The following is a 21329-nucleotide window of genomic DNA, read 5'->3' on the forward strand; positions in this document are numbered from 1 at the left end:
CCCATCTTTAAAAAGTAGGAAATGTTTTGACTGTCAAAAATCCTCATCGTAGATAAACTTCCCATCTAAGACGGATTGCAGCTTAGGGAGAGTTCTTCTTTTTATGTGGCACATCGGGAGATGCCTTGGGCCTGCCATTTCTGTCAGCCATCATTTCTGGATTTAGCCATAAACGGATTGTCAGTCCTGCGCCTTCGCGTGAAGTCCGGGGTGACAACTTACATTAGGAAAACTTCACAGTATTTTATTTATTTATCTTTTATTATCGTCAAATTGTTTATTACATAAAGTTACACAACAATATTCCTAATAGTAAAGTAGTAAAAGGTGGAGGATGTTTATAAGGAATGAGTGAAAGAATCGAGAAAGCGAGTACGGAAGGAGGAAATGGGAAAGTTGAAGTCCAACAATTGGTGATCTCCATTGAATTAAGCTTTATGCTTTTAACCAAGGATCATTTTGGAGCTAAAAGCTGAACGGCTGAATGCGATAAAGATGGAAGGCCTGCCGCAATGTCAGGACGTAAGAAGGAAAGAAAGTGTTATTTACGTCATTTTTATCTTTCTCTCTCTCTCTCTCTCTCTCTCTCGCTTTCTTTACAGCGCACACAGTTATAAATCAACGTTTTAAATCTGTAAATTGTACACTTTATTTCAAATTTGAAACAATAAATCAAACCAAGCTAAATTAATTTCGAACAAGTAGAAGCATTTTTCAAATTAAAAAAAAAATCGCCTGAGCGAAGAAATATTGACTAATCATTTTGAAACTCTTTCTTAATTAATTTTGTTCCTCGATCTTTTAATAATTTTTTTTGTTAATCTTATTTACTTTACCCATTAATTAATATTAATCTTTGTAAGACTCATACTATAAAACACAATCCAGGTTAAATTACTTGTTCATCCGAATTTAATTGTAAATAGCAAATTTTCTCGTTGGTTTTAAATTGTTAACTAGTAATGATTAACATCCCCAACGAAACAGAGCACATTATAATTTGAAATTGGAGCTTCATAGTGTCAAAACCGTCCAAGAAGGGGAAAAGATTCTTGGAATACCAAACTGCTGCCTTTCGAGTAAATCAATTAAATCAATCAACCTCGGTTGAAGGCACATTGATTAGCCTAATCCACCACAGCATGGAAGCATTTACAGCAACGCAGCTTACACGACCTCTTAACACAAAAACCCCCTGGCTGGCTAACACTTTCCTGCCAAAAAGCAAAATTGACCAATATGCAAAGTTACGACCATTTTTCAACTCCCATTAGTGGTGTTCTCGGTGTGAAACGCACCACCACTTGGGCTTCATTTAAAAAGGTGCTCCAGACGAGAAATGATGCTCTCATGAACGACATTCATGTCGTGGCTTTATGATTTGGTTTCGAGTCAAGTTATGGTTGTTATGTTAGGGATTTGAGGGAGGCAAAACAAAAATCACCAACTCTAGGTTATTAATCCCTCTCTCGAATACCTCTTTTTTAAGCTGCTTTTGCTCACGATTGTTGCTCAACCGCTGCTTAATTAAATTAATTCCATCATAATCTTGGAAGCTTCATTAATATTCGGGACGGACTTCATGTTCAACGATAAGCTTCGTGATTTAAGCGCACCGAAAAGAAGCACATCTATTTCACCTTGATGTTCTTCTAACGGTCTCTCTTTAAAACGTGTATCGAGTTGATGCTTTCATACCTTTCGAAAAGTTGATTTTAAAATGCAAAAATATTTCTTTTTTATCTGTGTCTATCACTTTTAAAATATAAACCATTCTATACTTCCATCCGTCAGGAAGCCTATTACAACTAACCTTGCAGAGATTTATTTTTTTCCTTATTCTAAAATCAATAAACATCCGTACGTTGATCGGACGAAAGTTTTGCTGATGTTTTAAAAATAACAAAAAAAAAGAAACATTCCTTCAACCAACGCCATCCATATCGATCGATACGGAATGTGTAGGGTAATAAAATTCTAGTAATCCTACCTTTCGTCGTCAAAACTCGGTTTCACCATCGACGGCAAAAAATGGGAAGATTTTATGACAGTCCTTCTAGCGGTGAAATGGGAGATCTCAACAGCAAACGACCAGTGCCTATAGCCAGCAGGTGCTTCCGGCTTACAGCATAAGAAATGGACAAAATTTTCACTCTGTTCTTGCCGCGCTCGTACGGCACAACGGCCCTCCCCGACTTCGGTCAAGCATTAATTCCAACGCACTTTGATGACGTTGATCTTCGCCTTTTGGTTCAGTTGTAGAGACAGCGCTACGAAAAACCCTTCCATTTCGGGATCCGATTCAATCAAAGCGAAACCACTGCTTCCCGATGGTTCGGTCTTTGACGATATTTCGACGATTCTATTTGGCCACCCAGCTGGTTGACTGGTTGCCGTGCGCACGAATCATAACAAGTTCAGGCAGCCGTCATTAAAATGGAAAATATCCCTTGTATCACATCGTGCCGATCTGACATATAAAACATTGTGCCTATATTTTTTGTTTGTTTTCTATTCGCTTCTTGCGTATGTTGGAATTTCAAAACCATGCGCAGGATGCGTATGTCCTTGTAGGACACACGCTTGGGTTCGAGCTTATCGGTCGTATAGAAAGACTTTCTGTGGATGTGTGTGAGTGTCTTACCTCCCCAAAAAGATTACATTTAGCTCCGGTCGTATACAAAGATGTTTGCCGCTTGTTCAGTGGAAGGAAACACGAGAAAAAAAACAAAAGAACTAAAACACACCGTCATTGCGCGGTGAACCACGTACTTCCGGGTTTTAGTACCCTTAGTACGTTCATCGCGCGGGGTTTTTGTCTTTATGGTACATATCGAATGAAGCGTTACGAGAGCATTCCTTCACACTAGCAACCACAGTTCTCAACCGGCAGTTCAACCGTAGTTCAGCGTAATAACCGACGGGCAGTAAATAAGTGCAAGGCGCAAATTGCACCATTTCCCCTCCATGCCCGTGATCGTGCAACGGAACGCGTCGGTAAAACTATAAGTGTTTTATTCAATTTTCTTAACGCACCCTCACCGTTGCTCACACGCATACTTTGAGCTATGTTGAGTGTTGAAAACGAATATCAATATTTACCAGCAGCAACCACTTGCACAATTGCTCCACTGGAAAAAGCGTCTCATAGCGTGTTTGCTGGTGCAATCAACTGCGGTTCGGTACGGAAGTCGGGGGAAAATTAATTTCCACAAACAATCTACCGACGAAACTGAATTCGTTTTAATTATTTACCGTTCGCATAATTCACACCGCCTAGGTGCTCTGTCAAAGAAACATCAAATGGTGCTTACCATTTTGCAATCGTAAAATGCACATAAAAAGTCAACAACACTTTGACGAGGTGCAACTCAATGTCCGAGTGCGCAGGACAATTGCTTTGCTTGGCAAACTATGCAATCTATTCCGGTGTTTAGCATGTAGCCGTGTATTTATTTACGCTTCCAGCTAACGGGGTCTTTAAATCTTGTTCGGAAAGTTAGGTCGGGTTGGCGATTGATATGAATTTTAAACAGTAAGACTTCGTCTTAACGCAAAGCATAGTGGTCCAGTTTAGTGACAATGGGTGAAAATATTACAGAATTAGTTTCTTTCTTCATATACTGTGAGGTAAAACTCTTTTTTTTCGTTACCATGATAACTAGAAAAATGTGAAAAAAGTTAAATATTTTTGATCAAATTATCATTTTATATTTTTTTTTTTTTTGCTCGGTTAGAACGGCCTGGCCGTATCAAGACTTATTTTACCACGTAGCAGGATAGTCAGTCCATGCTACGGGGGGACGGTCCGGATGGGATTTGAGCCCGGTCCCTGCCGTGTGGACGGGCGCCGTTTTTCACATGCACCACCGGGCCGCCCTCATTATCATTTTATATTAAAGTGTTAAAACGAAAAAAAAGGATTATAAATTTTTGTTTTAATGGTGTAAAATTAATTTCTTAAACAAGAAATTTCCATTAAACATATTAAAAATTCTTCAATTCATATTGATGTGCCATAATACAGTCCTGATGGTTCAAACATGTATTCTACTGCATAAATAAATAAAAAAAATAAATATCTCAAAACAGTATTTGACATGGAATTCCCTGATGAAGAGTTTTAGCAAATACAGTTCAACTGATATCACACATTTATTTAGTTATCCTCAAATAAACATAACATTAATTTACATGCATTGTCGTTTATTTTCACAAAGTGCAAGGACATGATCAAATTTGAGAACAAAAATATTCAAAACTATACATTTTTATCTTTCAAATTTTAAATCATTGAACCTAGCTTTATACACATTCAAAGATTACATGTAAAAGTATAAATTTAATACTTTTTAGTATTTTTTTATGTCCTTATTATCATTGTTATATTAATGTCCTTGTGCTGAGGAATAGAATCGAGTAAAATTTAAAAATCTTCTTAAATAAATATTCTACTTTAAATTCATGTAACTTGTTTTTCTTATTCATGCATATACAATTTTAACCAAATATGTCCACCACTGAACCATAGTGCGAAGGTAGAATAATAATGATCTCAGCAATTATCCTCGAACGAACTTACGAACGAGGTGCTTATCTGCGCCCGGGTAATGGTAATAATAAAATTTCATTTATACACGCTCATCATACTTTTAGCTCGCTCTTCAACCAATCTCGTACCGTACCAACGACACATCATTTTCCAATTTATCTGCTAGCGTCCGCGTTTCTCCCCGGGTCTATTGCGCGCGTATCGGTGAATTTATTGCATCCCCAGCCGGAAGTGGCCAAGTGAAGTGTTACGATTGCCTCCGATACATTGTTTGCAGCGGAGAAAACGTCATAATTTATCGGTAGCAATGTGTGCAATGGTGAGTGCACGATAAAAAAAATGTTGGCCCCCCTCAGGTCCAAACACACACACACGCGAACTCAACGAGTCGCGTAAAAAGATGTACCATAATTGAATTTGGAAAAGCATCAGTAAATCGGATGGAATTATTTCACCCGATGCCGATGCAAAAGGAAATGTTTCGATCGGTTTAATCGAAAAGAAAAACGTAATTTCCACGCGCATCCCATGTAGTACGCCTCCAGATTCCAACAAATTCCCCTTAACAGACTGGGAAGGGAAAGGTCAGCCGAAACCAACGCACAAAACCCGGTAACATCTGAATGCGCAATTACCATCAATGGTAAGGCCAACCGTTTGCTTTCGTTTCGCTAAATAAATTTACGCAGAAACCACCAGCGTGCGAGCTGCTTACCCCGGTGGTTTGCCAATTCGTGCAATATTATCCTATTATTTTGCTGCTAAATTTATGCTTAAAAGCTATTTAAGAAGCTTTTGCTACGACGAAAACCAACTGCCACAAGGCGCACGAGGGGAAAGAGAACTAATCACCCCTGCGCTGGTTCGGTACTTCGAATCGATAGACACGCGTCGGTTGGACTTCTTTAATATTCATTATTTTTATTACAAAACCGTTCACCCGCCCGAATTTTCGGTAAGTTGAAATGCCACCCAAGGCTGAACCGGTCCCCGGCACAACAAAGCGGGATTATTTAATATTGCTGCAACCCTTCTTTTTTTTGTGCGGTACAAATTAAAAACAACAAGCCGTGTATCAGTCGGCAAACATAAACTTTTGCCTCATGGCACAATCTTCTCGCTTCTCCTTGATGGACTGGGGCATCGACTCGCGTTCGAAGTTTCGCACTTGAAAATTTCCGCCCTCAAAGTAATCATGGCGCATCAAAGCATCAACGCACAATCGTTCATCGTTCTTCGGTAAGGGGGTTGTATACAAAAGTTTTTGCCCTCCCAAAAACTAAACCCACCACCTCCCCCTCCACACGGAGTTTTTTGGTGCGGCGTTCATGTTACATCCTTTCTTGTTAATCAATTTTTTGCCGCCTTCTCACTGCTGCCAATCTTGTTACCTCGCATTTTCTTGCGGATTTGAAATCCTTTCCGAACGTCTTTATATTTTTAAAACTTCGCAAAGTATTTCACCCACTGCGAAGCCTTATTAGTAAGGTAGGCACAATCGAAACTGGCATGGAAAGCCAAAGGAAAGGAAAGAAAACGCTGATCGTACACTGTGTATTCCGGGAAAATAACTTATTTGAGAATTTAATTTCACAAATCGCAATCTTGCGCATGATTTGGAAGAAGAAAATCAACCAAACTGTTGTTAGTTCAACTTTGCTGTGTTGTTCCGATGCTACGAAGACGCGTTGGGATGTATTATTAATATTTTATTTATTCAACTTCTGGAGAAAGTTTCCCCATTAAAGCTAGGGCAAAAGTATTGAGATCTTTTGTATTTATAGATCATTCGAAATGATATGTCACTAGGCAACGCCTACGCTACCGTGTTACTATCATCTTCCCCATCATCTTTTCGAAGTGCTCATCATTAGCTTTAGCGCGTCCTGGCGCAATCAGACGTGACGTAAATAGTGGAAATTTTAATTTACTCCATTACCATCACCCATCCGGCACTAAAACCCGGCGCACTTCCAATGTAAGTGTCTGTGGAAGGTAATATATATTTTTTTTATTTCGGTAAATGGTAATGAGTTTCCTCTCTCGGCAACAAACTATACACGCCTGCCACACATTCGTACCGAAAACTAGTGTCATGCTAGTTCATTAAATTTAGTGTCGTTGGTCGTGTACATGGGGCAGGGTGTTCCCGTGCCACCGGCCAAACAAAAAAAAAACAGATGTAGTAATTTACATTCATCAGTCTCCGGCTCTGAATGTCGTGTTTTGCCGTGGAAAATTCTTCTGCCATATTGCAATTTTCTCGTTGACAAAGAATTATCTGCCCAAGCACAATGTTTAGCACTGCAAAATGTATTCCACACAATAGCTTTTCCCCCGTTTTTTTTTGCCTTTCTTTGTCTCTCCATACTTCTTTCGCTTCTCTTCTTCTTGCACGGCCATTGCCCGGTCCGACTTTATGCTGGGCCCGTTATTCTTTATTACACACCTGAGATCGTTGTACCGCATTCGAGGGTTGTGAGTTGTTGTTGAAACAAAAACCAGTCTCACGTTGTCTCACGCTGCCTAGCGCCACATTCTTCGCACGACACAAAGCAACAGTAAACACAGTTTTCACAAATGTCCCCAAGCTTTCAAAACTTTTCGGAACACGTTTAAGTCATCGCATAAGTCCGGGAAGGAAAGCAATTTGTCATCGCTTGGTTAGAAAAAAAAAACAAAAAAGGGGTGGGAAGAGTGCATGCATGTGAGAGTATCTTTTCTGTTTCTTGTGCTTTATCTTTTAAAGGTTTACCATGGTATGTTATACGGTGGGAGAGTGAAAAAAAAAGTTTCGTCCAAAGTTTAAATATGCTGCTCGTCTTAAACCAATTGCTTTTGAATGTCGAATACTGATTTGATAAAGTAAATGTTATCACAACTCTGGCTTACGGCTATTAGATGTTACCAGAATCGATTATCAAAACGTTTCAGGCAAAAGTTATGAACTTTGTGTATTTAGATGGTAGTAATGTCATGTTTGACAGAATTGTATTGGCTATTGCTCGTTGTAATATTGCGTTCTGAAGTTCCAGAAAATACTAGAAAATATTAGGAAAATTATCGACAAAATTCGCCCATTTTGTTGTAATTTTTCGTATTACCGGCAGTGGAACAAAAGCAGGAACTCATAATAGTTAACGTTATGTTGATCCCACTACAAATACTGCGACATTTGAAAACCGTTGAGGCGAAGTTAGCTTTTGACGCAATTACTTTTATTGTCGTTAGATAAGCTACTCTTAAGCACAAATACCTTAAAAATGATCCACAAGGGTTGTCCAGTGATGTATAAATGGCGCCGGTTCCACACGACAGAAACCGGTATCAAATCCAATTCGGACCGCTCCCCCGAAGCAAGGACTGACTATCCAGCAAAAGAAGTCAAGTAAGCCAGAAATGGCCGGCATGACCTTACAGGTCGTTAAGCCAAGAAGAAGAAGAAGCACAAATACCTCACAAAATAGCTTTGTCCCTCCTTTGTCCTTACGATATGACGTTTGAGTATTATGACGTTAGAGGCGTTACAATATGACGTTTGAAGTCGTTGCTTTGAATACCCTGATGTAAGCTTAATAGATAGCAAGTCACTGAAACACTTTCAATCATAAGATTATGAAGAACTGAGAATTGCGGCAAAATAATGGAAAGATCACTTCAGCTAGTAGCTCAAGGGTACAATATCAGGTAGCCAGAGATCTCAAATTGAGGATGCAGAGGTCTTCATCATACAGCAGCTTTTAGAATTATAGATGGACACCATTCCGCACGCAGAATTGTAAGCTTCAGGGTTAAATATTTTTTACGTCATCCCAGATTTAGGTGACATGAATATTAATGATCCGAATGACAAACGTTACGAAGCTGACCACAAGTGATCCTGTCACCAAAGTTGGGTAGGTGATGCGAACATACAAAGGGATGATGATGACTACATGTCTAATCTATGTAGGGTCAAAGGTCAGCATCGGCATATGGATTAATCTAGACAGATTCGTAGAAGGATGCAAGCAGATAACCGATTATATTTTGGCATATGGAAACACATTTACTCACAACTTCTGTATAGAAGGACGAAATATAAACAGTATAATTTATAATTTCTGCATTTAGCCTCCTAAAGAACAACTTCAGAAAAATATTAACTTCTTAGTTTTAAAAAAAAGTTACGACGATTTTGCTATCTTCCAGCAAATTAAACTGGATATTCCCTTCGCATGATATAAGAATAACACCCTTCAATTCAACCAGTACTGCCTTTTTATGTCAAACACCTTCAACTGACATTCTAAAAATAGCAGATTGACATAAAACGGCACTTAATGTCGAGTAATTGAAAGGACTCTTGGAAACAGGCCAACACAACTCCAACTCTCCAACGCAAGTACACATGAATTCACTTAAACCCTTTCGCAACATGAACAAACGGACACATAAATAAATTAATTAATATGTAACTAAATCACGGAATTATTATATTCCCCGCGCCAAAACCTAAGCTGAATAACTTTTATATTCATAGCCACTTGATTGCACAGCATATTAATATGATTTGTCTATTTTGTAATTGGGTTAACAGTGAAGCAAAAGGTTTGGGGTAATCTTTTCTTGCCACGTCAAAAAAAAAAACTTTCACTCCTTGTGGTCCTTCCAGAAGCAAAAACAAAAGTAAAATCTTCATAAAGAAAAGAATGGCCCAAAAAGGGATGTTACTTGTCGGGAACATAAGCACCGGGTGATGAATTTCCCATGCTAAAATGTTGCGAATCTTAGCAACAGCGAACAAACAAAAAAACAGAAATAGGTACGAAATTTTAAATGATAATTAGCCAAAACTTGTAAGGAACATATTCAGTAGTAATTCGTAAGTCTCGAAAATTATTCGCTTTGAAATCACTTCATGTTTCTGAAGAAGAATGTCTGTCTTTGACGCAAGAAAGGAGTTCGAACGATATTACAAACACAAAACCTTCAACATCACAATACGGCTTAAAGCTCGTAATTCACCTCAAAACAAAATAATTGCTTCAAAGTGTGTAATATAACCATAGCTATCAAAAAGCATCATAACATACATATTTATACAACGAACGTTAAATAGGTATTCTATTTCGTTTGTTATTTACACACACAAAAAAAAACAACTTGCATCCGTAATGATCTACGTGCACAATCTTATCAACGCTAATCCTGCTTATGGCTGGTCATGTATACGGCATAAGCCGTTTCGATGTAGCACCGGATATGAAACTGACGGGAGAGAAAAGCTTCGCCGTTTGGTTCGCCGTTCGCCAGACTGTATTTCTTAGAATACATTTAACTTAATCTTTTTGCATAAAAAAAGAAGATGAGCACCATGTGCATGTGATTCAAAATCCGTAAAAAAAGTATATCCTCTCATCGATATACACGCCGAAGACCACCATATTCATGATCCGAACCAAATCGATTCCAATCTATGAATGTCTAATGATGACCCACATTTGCCGGCCCCCGGGTATTTCTTTTTGCTGATTCCCTTTTCATCTGGTTTTTTTACCAACCATTTTTCTTCACCACCAGCGGGTCAGGAATAATACAGGCGCCCTCGGGTGTAAACGGAATGGCGACTTATTTGGCGTAAAATAATACTGCATCAAGGGGCCAAGCTTTATCCCGTTAATGCAACAGCGTTCGACTAAGCTTAACCGCATGTTCTTTGTTGTCTGCATTATACGCTCAAGTACCCGTTGGCTATGGGGTTTTCCGAAATGACGCGACGAGCCAAATTGAGTTACAGATGGGTAAACCAATGGGGAGAATAATGCTGCCCGTTGGCGCTCGCGCTACCGGTTCGACCCGAAAGCAATCTGGAGCGTAACACCAACAGTAAAGCTACCGACACCAATGCCGCTTAACATCGCTTACGATAATGGGACAGCAGTGGATGTCTGTTTCGTGTGGCATTTTGGTGTATGTATGTGTGTGTATGTGCAGTCTTGTTTTATTTACTTCCATTCAATAGATGGCTGCGGCACAGTGCCAACGCAAGTACGCAGCCTAACGCGTTGCAAAGCGTACCAGGCGCCTCCATTGGAAACCGTCATCCGTAACGGAAAGCATTCCGTGCGCCAGTATTTGCCGGACTTTGGCACAAAAACGGCGTCGCTTGATATATCCCACGGGACAGCGCGGTGTCAATAGAATGTCACATTCCTGCGAAACGTTCACAGTCTATTAGAAATGAAAATTGCTTTCCAAATGGCAAACGCATTAGCGCGATCAGTTCTTTCTTTCTCTTTTTCCGAAGTATTCCGGGGCCGTGTTTGTCATCTTGATGGATTCAATCAAATGTTCAAGATGTACTTCAAATGCTCACCCCAACCTTCAGCTACCACACATTTTTGCGAACAGTTGACCAAGGCGCAGCAGCAGATAAAAAAAAATTGAGCAAAAACACAGTTTGAAGATTGCTTTTGTTGGTGAATTTGTTTTCATATCCCATCGATCGTCACGAAGTGTCTCTTGGGAATTTATCTTTCTTTTTCCTTTTTCTTTGTCAACCACAATAACTTGTCCATATTCTCTCCAAACCGCGGCATCGATTGCAGTGGACAAAAAAAATAAATCGTTTTTTTTCTCGTGTGTTCCTTTTGCACTGTGACCACAAAGATCTGTCGTGCTAAATTTTCCGTCGTACACCACTCGGAGATGTCTTTATCTTGGTTATTCGCAATTCCGTTTAGGTGTGCTGTGCCGTAGCTTCGTTCACTCGCATTCCCTACCTCACCTAATGGTGTATAAATCTGTACCAACCCGGCATAAATTGTGGTTAAGCGCTCGAATTCTCCAAGGCATTCACCGTGCTGCCTTTCCCTGCGGCTACCTAGCCTGTGGTAGGTCCTTTAATTGGTTTCCAATCACAACTCGTTAAAGCACATCGAGCCGTCGTGCAGCTTTCCTTTTACGATGAGATTAATTTCCCCGCCAACCAACGACCCCTTTCGGTATCACAACTGTTCCCGGAAGTGATGGTGTGATACTCTTCGCAAAATCAAGGATGGTAAAGAACGGTGGCCCTTATCTAGCACAAACGCACGTATGTACGGTGTGCCTTAAGTTCCCTCCCTTCGAACGCACCTTCAACGATGGTAGTAGCGTTTGCTTTGGCCGGTCGTATTTGTAATCTGCGGGCCACCGCTTAACTCCTCCAGCCGTTGGTGTGCTGCTGCTGCGTCGTTTGCCTTTTTATTTTTTCCTCTTTGTATACCACTTTATCACACACTGTTGCACACGATGAACCGTTGCCCTAGGACACAAAACCCGCGTCCGCAATTAAGCTTTTCCGCAATTTTTCCTTTCCGCACAAACCACTGGTACACGCACAAGCAAAACACGAAAGATGAAAGAATGAATGAATCCACAAGAAACTGGTAGCAAACAAATAGCTAAGCTAAACCACAAAACCACAGCATACTACACGTCGGTATCACACCGGCCACGGTATCACATTCCAACCAGCACTGGTCGTGGTTTTGTTCTGCCCAAAAGATGTTACACCGTGCGATTACCTTACGACCGACGGCACAGGACACGAACGGTGCTGACACACTACACTACACACTGGTCCACCCAAACAAAAAAAAAGCTCACTTTGTCACTTGTCGTAATTTACAGCGTGTCGGTCACACGTTCGGCAACACGGAACCTGGCCACACTACCGCATCGATAAACTGCTGTTTCGAGATTGAAAAAAAAGTGAAGTGAAAATACCAAAATGTTGGTCCCCAAAAAGACCCAACACGCAACGACGCAGGTGTCCGCAATGTGTCCGCTGCCCAAATATGGACACGTTACACAACACGGCACACTGACGCTGCAGTTCTGTTCAGCCGTGCGTCGTAATTTCACTCGAGCCGAGTCCGTATTGGCCGGGCCAGATTGGTCGACTGCAATGAGAACGATTTGAATGGCCTCAGCAAGGAGAAAAAAATGGAGAAAAATTCAAACAAACAGCACAATCACCTTTCAGAACATTTCTGAACACATAAACAGAACGCTGAAAAGAGGACCTAAAGTCCCGTCACAGGAACGAGGAAATCTAGCAGGAAACCCACCACCGAGCACGTTGTTCTTTGTTACCGATGTCGTCTGAGTTGTTGGAAACTCGCTCCCCAAAACGAGGAGGAAGACAAGGGAACGGACACGGGTTTTTGGGACGGGAGTTTCCGATTCTTGCAAAGTTCAGTGTACGGCAGCAGCACCGTAAAAGGGGAAGATCGTAAGAACGACAGACACAAAAACACACCTAACCACGGGTTGGTTAGGATGAGACTGCTTCTACCGGACGCGGACACACCAGATCACCGCACGCACATGCACTCTGCTCTAGCCCGAATCACTTACTGCCCGTGGCAATGTTGTTTGATGCTGTGCCGAGTCCGAGTCGTCAGGTTTTCGAAACGGACGCTGTAAAACCCGTCGCATCCGGAAAATTTGCTTTACCGAACGGTGCTACCCGGTGCCCGTGTCGATCCTTTCGGGTAGGGATGGTTTGCCGAACCGGTACCGAATGCACTGTAGTACCGGCCGCGAGTAATGCTCGTGCTTTACTATAAGCGGTATGCCGAACCGATCACCATGGTAACGACGGATGACGCCTTGCAATGGGGGGTGGACAAGGGGGATGGACAAGGGATGTATCAACAGTACACTTCACGTCGAAATGTTGGAGCTTTTTTAAGGAGGGAAATATTTTTAAATTACAATATTTTATTTAAATTATTTATTATTATTTTTATGAAAAAAAATACAAAGTTTAATTTGAAATTATAGCAAAAACATAAAGTTTCACAAATAAGAAAATGTTACAATTTTCCATCAATTATACATTTTTTAAATATTTCAATTGCAACATGTTTTCATACCACAATTAAGTAAATAATAGTTAGCGAAATATGACGATTATATAAAATGAAAGAACTGATACAATTTTAACGAATTAACTAGAATCAAACTACAAAGAAGTAACAATTAGACAGTAACAAACATACTTAAAATAGATAAACTCAAAGTTTTACTACAAAGAGACATACAATACATGTCTCCTTTGAATTTAAAACATTTCATGCTTTTTTTTATTCATATTCCATGATCACGGCATGATGCGTTATTGTTTCAATTTAAAGCGAATCTTAACAAAAAAAAACTTGGAAAGATGTTGAATCCGTCAAGCAGAATTTATAAACCGAACGTATACATAAATTATAGCAAATGAACCTAGAAATGAATTACTCTGACTGACAAGATAAACAATAGAAAGGAGGAACAAAAAGGAACAAAATTTACAAGAGGAAATTATTTCAAGATTGTCCTACTTATTGTAAAATGTTCAGGGTTTTTATTAAATTTGATTTTATAGAGTAATTCAGCAAAAAATAAAACAGACATCGAATAAGCAAAAAAATTTTACCGAATGTTTACTTGAATTTAAGCAAGTGAACTATTTTCTTTTAATTTCCTATAATTTTGTATTCTAGCTAAATTTAAACAGATTTATTTAAACATTGTGTCATATCGCTAGGTGTGATATTTAAGCTTCTGCCAAAGTGTTGATGATAGGTGTAGTAGTAACCTGAATACCGGTCGCGTAACCTGATTCGGTCCTTAGCCGAACATTCCCCACCTAACATTACTAACAGCCATGTGAGGGGAAATTTCCCGAACATCCCCGGCAAAACGTATCCTTGCGCAATGCACACTACCCTCCACCGTATCTCCGCGCAAAACCGGATGCGTGCCGTTTTTTAGGGGTAACCGTGTACTCCGGCGGGGGACGCGGGTTCGGCAGGAGTTGTAATTTTACGACCGACACCCAAGCGCAATGAAACGAACGCAAACGAATCGTTCGAAGCTGTTTGTTGCGTTGCCGGGTAAGGAGTGTAGTACTACTACCCTTCAAAGCAATACCCCGTTTTGTATGCGCTGTCTGGAGTTATTTTTGCTTCCCTTGGCTTTTTCACTTGGCATACGCTCAAATTACTACACAGACCGGCCGTACTTCCGCACTTACAGCGGCACACGTCGACTGTTTCGTCTGTACCTCGTGTCGAAGCGGCATGTGGCAAGAAGAATTTCAAAACCCCCTTAGCAAACTCTAGCAAAGGTTCCTCCTCCTGGGCTCGGATAGGCGCCTGGACCATCGAACAGAAAAGCATGGAAAAATGAATTGCTTACTAGACCACGACCGCCGCTACTGCTTCTTGCATCACCAGCGCCGGCACAACGCCAGCATAAAGAGATGACTTGCGTGGCTTCTGTCCTCTTACCGGTCTGCTACACCCGTTGAAGCTGGATGAACACAAAGCCCCCCTTGCGTTTATTTTTTTATATTCACCCGTAAGCTTCCTCACAACCACGCTCCACTTTGCGCGTATTACAATATTCAAACAAAAAACCCCCCGGGGGCAAGCGTTACTCTTTCCTGCTGCTCCCGCACTCCAACTCCACTTCCTGTCCACAGACACTCCTTTTTGAAATATCAAAAATTCTCCACATTTTATGGAATGCAATACGGAGCAATTGTACGATGGTCAGAAAAATGGTGAACCACACAGAAAAATCCGTTCTGGGCACCATCTTTCCCGTGTTGTATTTATATTGATCAACCAAGGCGGTACCCGCTGGTAGCCACCGGAAGTGGTGCGAATGAGGCAGGTACCCCTTGCATCGGGCGAGGGTGTCGTCATGGAACCGGTGGTTCGTTTGAAATGCGACCTAAACGTGTCCGCTGGCCGTATTGAACTTAATTTGATGGCAAATGGTCGTCGTCTTACAACGGTGCTTCACATGAAAACTGGCTATCCAATTGACTCACATTGCGATGAAGCTTCAATCCACCCCTCCATCCCCCATCTCCCCACTCCCTTCCAACCTTCCATCCCTCGGGGGAGAGCACCGGAAGCACTTCAATCGTAACCTAACCAGGAAACAATTTCTTCCAACTTTAACACCGCCCGGGCAGGAATTTTCGTCCTATATTCGGTCAGCTACCCTGAGGAAGACTACCCGTCTTCGATGGTGCGTTTTTGCTTGCTTTTTTGTCACCCCCAATGATCAGTTCCGTTACGCAAGACTATCTAGTGACGAGTGCCTTTAGCACATTTGGATCCATCAGCACTTCACCGATATGAACCCAAGGATCGCTTGGGAAGCTTTCAGCAGCTACATGTCGATTAACGCTACCAAATCACTTTTCGCAATATCCTCCAAGCTCGGCGGGAGATTTTTCCACTGTCCACAGAAAACATACCGAACAATATCCGGAATATATGGGGTTCAATCAAAGTTTTTTTTTGTGCCGTTGAAATTGTGGGTGAATGTACGGGGACGAAGATCGCATCGTACAATAAGCACAATTATCAGGTTATGGTTGAGAAGTGATTTAATTTAATTTAGTACAAATTGATTTATATTAAGTGTGCAGATAATAAAAGGTAATTCCGAGCGTGCTGTGCTGAAAAGTTCAACGTAACATATAGCACAGGTCATGGGAGTTTTGGTTCAAGTTTTTTCCAATAAAAAACGGGTTTGTTACGGGTTGGAAAAATTAGTTGGAACATATTAAAAAAAACACAGGTAAACGAAAAAAAATGTTTATTATAATCAAATATCAATTAAACCTTCAATTGAACGATTGTCATCACAAACACATTTTTTAATAATTGAAACAGGAACTCGGTTTCATTAGAAAGGAATAACATGTAGTAATGAAACTGGTTGTGGACATCAGAATGTATTTCCTTTCTTTTCGCATTGCAGGATGTATTGCAACAGGAACCCGAAAGCATAGGTAGTAATAAAAATAACTCTTGAAATTAGGATACTTTTTTCATTTGCCCATTCGTTCAATAATATTTGATTTTTATCACATTTTACATTAAATTATTATTATTCTCAAATTCTTACTCAATGCACAACTATGTCTACGATGGCTTCACCTAATTTTGCATCCGACATTTCGAGTGTTGAGGGCATTATTTTCTACTTTCTTCCAGTGACGAATCAATCTCCTCGGATGTCCTGTGCGGAATGGTAGTTGGGGTTATGCTGAGTTTTAGATGCTGTAGCACTTGAAACGACCTGGATGTGCTCCTGGTTGTGTAACAACGATGGCTGGTCCACCTTTGTTTTCAACAAACTACTCCAGGTATCGTTGACGGTTTGTACAAACCATCATCATCGTAAAAGCTCTGTATGTGCGGTGAATCACTTAATTGCATATCAAGAGCTACAATTGCTTCGTGATCTTCGTGGCTTGCTGCAAAAATTTGAGTTTGAGTTTTGAGCCTACCACGTCTTCCCTGCCCATGTGGACGACCTAAAACTACTTCACGTTCTAGATCGTCCGGTGTCATTCTAGTGACATAATCAATCCACCAAAGCCTGTCGAGCCTAGCTCGCTGATAGCGAGTTCATCGTACAACTCATAGAGCTCCTCAAATCACCTCGATTGTCCTTTTTCTCGAACGCGGCTCTTCTTCAGACGAATATGAGTAATGAAAATTTGGTTGTTTATAGTCCTATCTTCAATAATCGATACGGCCAGGCCGTTCTACATGAATAAAAAAAACCCCATCTTCAATCGTCGCTAGAGACGTTTTGAGTTGAGAAGTTTTCTCACTCGGTAGAAAGTCCGGTTGTCCGTCAAGAGCTAATCGCGTATTTTAGACGACTTTAAGTGTGCGAACACCTATCTGTAATGTGGTGAAAAGACCAAGACGTCTTCATTTCTTCTCAACATAGACCTCGAGCACGTCTGTAGCTCTGTCCCTGATGGCATTCTTGACGAACATCTGATGGTCTTTATCGGCTGGTGTCATTCTAATATCGGTAGCTAGTCGTGTCGAATTTGTTGTCCAATAAGTAAGTTCATCATATAACGTACAAAACTCAACCACAAGTGGAACCACAAATTCTTCAGAATATTATCATTCAATTTGATCGTCTTTGTGACTTCTGCATGGATTGAACCACACCAGCAGAACACCGCAAAACAACTGCATCTACATAGTCTTGAAGGTGAAGACATGTAGATAAGAAGAGGTATTGAAATAAAAGCCCCAAAAAATGAAATGATAATTTTCATAAACATTCCTTCAACTAATACTGCTCGTCACGGTCAGGAATGTTATTTCCCTTTCCCAATCAAGTAACATTTTATAAATTTATTTAGTTAATTTGTATATGTTTATGTGTACAAGAAATACATTCCAGCTTTTAGGCGTGTACATTTGGGGGTAAAAACTTCATAACGTGCCATCAGTACCACAACATAATTACTTATCGAGCTGTAACACTTCCCGTAACAAGTGTAACACTTCCAGCTTGTCTTCCTGACCACTAACACCTTCCCTTCCCGCTCTCTGTGTGTGTGTGTGTTGCATTCAATTTGTGCTCACGTTAAGTGGAAACTTTCCTGTGTTAGTTAGCGTCCAGCAATGGTAAATAAAGTTCACAAGCGTTGCCTTTTAGCGATACTTCTTTTGCATAAACTTTTCCTCAACCGATTCATCGGCCATCGGGACTTAGTAATAGAACAACTTCTTCCGGGCAAAGCAAAGTTATGACAAGCTGAAACGATGAAAAGAATGTTCGACGACCCAGTTATACGAGCGCACTGAGACTGTTATTTAAATTTGTAAGCTTTTGTACGGGAGCCGGTTTCGTCTGCTGGTGAGGTATTTTTCCAATTCCGTCAATATGTACATAGTTTCATACACACAATCATGTTGCTGAAATTGAAGCAAACGAGGGTTGATGTTGAGATTTGAAAGCAGGTTATTATAATAAACAAACACTTTTAAAACAAACTTTCAATAAAAATAAATATTTCATTATTTAGATTATTCAGATCACAATAACAAAAGGAATCAAAATGTAAATATTTTAATATTTCTATTGATAAATACCCACCATCTACCTTTCACCATTATTCATATTGTACCATCCATCAGATCTGGCACATTTCATTGTAAATATTGCCACGGTGCGAGAAACGCGTATCAAGCGTAATTATTTATTGATTAGACAACAACAACAGAAAAAAACGAAAAACTTACGAAGACCGTTTCCGTTTTGTTAGGTTTCCATATTTCCACTTACCGGCGATTGAATTCCCAAGCTTTTCTCTTTCTACGGTACACTTTCAATAATGGCGCGCGTATATTGTTGAACGATTTTCATCTCATGTTTCTATTGAAAGAAAATAAAACATAAAACTGCTGCTCTGTATTTTATCAGGAGTGGATAGAACAACGTAGCGAAAAAAAGGTGATCGATTTTCCCTACTTTTTGCTGTACCTAAAACCGTCAATGTTAAGGCTTCACTGAAGGAACGAGTTCATTTTGACCAATAATTTGTGCACTGAGGCGCGAATAGCAAACCTTACCATACCGTTCAAATTTCGCATTCCTATCTAAGCTTCCCGAGTTCGAAAGCAGTTTCTTTACCATTCTCTTATCATTCGTTGGAATTCGTAGAAATAAATATTGCAGCAAACCTGCGGGTGGTATTTCATCAATGCGGGAAGGGAATATATTTCCCGGACTTGGTTAAAAATTGTAACATTTCGTACTGATTTGCAGTGGTCGATTTAAATTAAAAGTTACTTCCAATCGCACTGAACCATCCTTAGGTTCGAGCACCACCGACACAGCTAATGAATAGAGATTTGAACCAGGAAGAACTAGCCTGCCAAGCAATCCGATTGTTTGATGAAAGTTTCATCGTTCAGCCAACCGTACCACCGGCTGCCAAATGTGTATAGATCGCCTGCGTGGCACAAACGGAACGGAAACCATTGCAAACGTTGACCGTGATTGACATCTTGACACCCGGGCGTGTAATAAGGTTACACCCGGGTGTAACATCAAAAGCTCGACCGAAATCAGCGACCATTTGCGCATGGGAAATGATTGATGTACGTGTCGCACACCATACTCCTGACAGGCATCGAATTAGAAGTTTCCACGTATTAGCCAAGTACCAATGTTAGGGAAATACATTGTTTCTCGTTTCTGGGATTGTTTTTCCCGGGGGTTGAATTCTTGCACCGAAATAGCATCTTTGTTATTCGGAAAAATTGTACTTCTTTGTAAGCCAATAATAGATTGTTGGGTAAAAAGTGATTTAAGAATTATTGTTTTAAGTACAAAATAATTTATATTTTAAAAAAGAATTGAGCTATCTGTCTCGCTGATATAAATTACAAAACGTCACAAGTTAGAAGCAAATTTACTAAAAAACGATCAAACAAATCTTCATTGAGCATAGTCCTTTTTGATTTCTGTCCAATAAAGTACATGTGTCATTTTATGTCATATACTTAGCTGGCCCAGTTTATAAGACTTCGATGTTGGTCCATCGGTGTAACACTAATTTCCTAGTCATCTATCATCGAGAACTCTGCATTATTGTCATATACCTACTTCTCGTCTAAAGCATCCGAATCAATATTTTTACAAATATGTATGAACTGACCTTACGATGAAATGACAGGATTTAGGTGCCTTGTTGGACGACATCCTCATGGAGATATTACAACTAAAGTCACTAGGACTCTCGCTATTGCTTTGTGAAATTACAATTGAATTTCGCTATATGTATAAAAGATTGATATTCAATATTATCTCGGAGTTCAGATCTGTTGCATGATATCCGTTTATTGACCGGTGGATCAAACGAATCGAAAATTTTCCAAGAAATTCAATGTACTTTGATGTGGTTCTTTTATTTTCCTGGTTTAACAGATACGACGCGGATATTGATTTTAAATTGTCGCCAATCTTAGTGAAGTTCTCCGGTTTGTTATCACTTAGTATATCAGAAGTTCTTGCTTACAAGTCGGTTTTTTGTGGAGCACCTCAAAACCATTTTTTTTTTCAGGAACTCTGAGAAAAGATTATTTATAAAAATTCAACAAGAATATTGATTTGTTGGTGATATATTTTTGGATCAAAAATAATTAGCAACTATGTGGTTCCTGATTTGCGCTATGTTTCTCGAAATAAATATCTGATCAGAACTCTCAACGTTTCCACATGTACAGATAAATAATAAATCTACAACTAACTATATCCATGTATCCTGCTCGCAATCAAATTGAGCAACCAAACAACACACAACGGTGATCACGCAACAAATCAATTCCGCCCAAAAAAGCTCAACTGACCTTTGGCACAAAACGTCTTTTTATAACATTCCTTAACATTCTACCAACCGCGATACAATGTTACAAACGATACTACGAATCAAACCCACAGCTGCCAAACTCACAAATCCTTCCAATCAGCAGAGCAACGGATGGATTACGATGCGCCTGACATTCAGTTCGAATTATTCCGCCAAATCATTCGATGCCAGCGCTAGGAGCGCGTTGCGTGTCAAAATCTTACATCTTACAATCCCAGTCAATCTGGCAAACAGGCATGGAATTCATAGCAATAGTAACACCGTAGAACTGGTACAACCTCTGAACCTTATGTGGTGGGATTTTCCTCTTTTTTTTTCTTCTTCTAAGCACCTCCCCGAAAATCCACCCAGCCATGAGACATGTACCATCTGAAGGAAAGCTCTATTTTGAACAGCATTGACTCCGACAAACCATCAATCATCTACATAACACTACGGCCCTTTTCCGTTCGGTTGTAGCTCTGCAGTGGTTAAAGGGCAACACATTCACAAACCACAAAGTTCGCATTCTCACACAAAATCTATTTCTAACAAGAAACCTTTTGC

General features: G+C 40.1%; 1 protein-coding gene across 12 annotated transcripts in view; it reads right to left on the bottom strand.

Annotated features, from left to right (window-relative positions):
• The window catches only part of LOC125772245 (GTP-binding protein Di-Ras1), a 42062-nt gene extending 28754 nt beyond the window's left edge, over positions 1-13308 (bottom strand). For 2 of the 12 annotated variants that reach the window (XM_049443741.1, XM_049443729.1), the window contains exon 1: positions 11672-12096. The gene's annotated coding sequence lies outside the window, so the exon portion shown is untranslated. The other 10 variants (XM_049443738.1, XM_049443737.1, XM_049443731.1 and 7 more) reach the window with 10 other exon arrangements.
• Between the last annotated feature and the right edge of the window lie 8021 nt (positions 13309-21329).

The sequence above is a fragment of the Anopheles funestus genome, chromosome 3RL (genome assembly GCF_943734845.2).
Source record: "Anopheles funestus chromosome 3RL, idAnoFuneDA-416_04, whole genome shotgun sequence".
Classification (NCBI taxonomy): domain Eukaryota; kingdom Metazoa; phylum Arthropoda; class Insecta; order Diptera; family Culicidae; genus Anopheles; species Anopheles funestus.